Source organism: Pinus tabuliformis, chromosome 6 (genome assembly GCF_031772625.1).
Source record: "Pinus tabuliformis cultivar Carrire ecotype Pingquan chromosome 6, CPIR1, whole genome shotgun sequence".
Lineage (NCBI taxonomy): Eukaryota > Viridiplantae > Streptophyta > Pinopsida > Pinales > Pinaceae > Pinus > Pinus tabuliformis.
This window is the reverse complement of record NC_142292.1, coordinates 1803490738-1803491976: the sequence shown is the minus strand read 5'-3', so window position 1 is coordinate 1803491976 and position 1239 is coordinate 1803490738. Positions and strand designations below refer to the sequence as shown.

Sequence of the window (1239 nt, the reverse complement as noted above, 5' to 3'; positions counted from 1 at the left end):
TCTACCTATGTACACATGGCAAGTTCTCTAGGACCTTCTTGGAAAGTTACGTGGACTAAAACAACAATAGAATACATTGTTTTTTGGACAGCAACAACAATAAGGTGTGTTTCATAGACACACTGTGTGGTGAGGACAAGGGCGTACTGACACCTTCAAAGACTACTGAAAAATTACACAACCATACAAACCTTTACTAAGACCTACTCAGCGTATGACATCCATCACTATATATATTGCGATTCCACTAAGTGAATGGTTGTTAATCATGATACAGTGATGGCTGAATAACTGTGGAAAAATCCCTTGTTCATAATTTCCTCATAAACTTGTGTGAGCACAGCCCCAACATTGAAAATCATGCCAAATATATACAACCAGAAATTATGCACATTGATGTTTCTTAAGGTCGCTTTTTAATGATCATCTCAGTCTAAACTCCAACAAATCTACTAAGTGGTGCCATGATAATATCCATGAAACAACCTTGTATGGGAGTCTGTAAAACATGATCCAATGATGAATTTAACTGTGTAGTTATCCATTCGATAGACAAGAGAATATAAGATGACCATTGAATCTACATTAATTTTCTGTTTAAAATAATTCGATACAATACACCTGTACTGATAATGTTCAAGTTCTTCAAGATCTGGTAGCTTGGCACATCAACATAGAAAAATATATAGTACTGCAATAGATTTTTAACAAGATATAATGCTGTTGGAATGGGATAGACCTTGACCTCATCCCATGTGGTACTCAATTAGTCAAACAAGCCTTTCAATATTACTTGTTATCCTCTATGATGCCTTCTCTTTCCCATGTCCGAAATAGAGCAATCAACAATAATGCGCACTTTAGAGTCTCCACCAAAAAAATTGTTGAAGTGACATTGTAGTCATACTTTCCAGCTCATTTTGACCACGCAATTAGTATTCCTTGTGAACTTGTAAGCACTGTTAATGCAATTGTCACAAGCAACTTGTGCTTCCACTCCGATCCTTTCTGAATGGAAGATTTTTGATTAATCATGATATCTTCAGAGCCAGATCTAGGGCATGGATCGTCAATATATGTTGTGCCCTCATCCCTACTCTCTAGAAAATGAAAACCAATTAGTGTCAAGGCTGTATGGATTTGGAAGGATGATGTAAATGATTGCATAACACTATGTGCAACGATGACTTTCTAGCACCAGTGCGCAATAAATGACTCTGTGATAGTTGTAACTTTATC

General features: G+C 36.5%; 1 pseudogene; it reads right to left on the bottom strand.

Moving 5' to 3' along the window:
• Positions 1 to 207: 207 nt before the first annotated feature.
• On the bottom strand, positions 208 to 1035 carry LOC149266236 (CMP-sialic acid transporter 2 pseudogene; annotated as a pseudogene).
• Between the last annotated feature and the right edge of the window lie 204 nt (positions 1036 to 1239).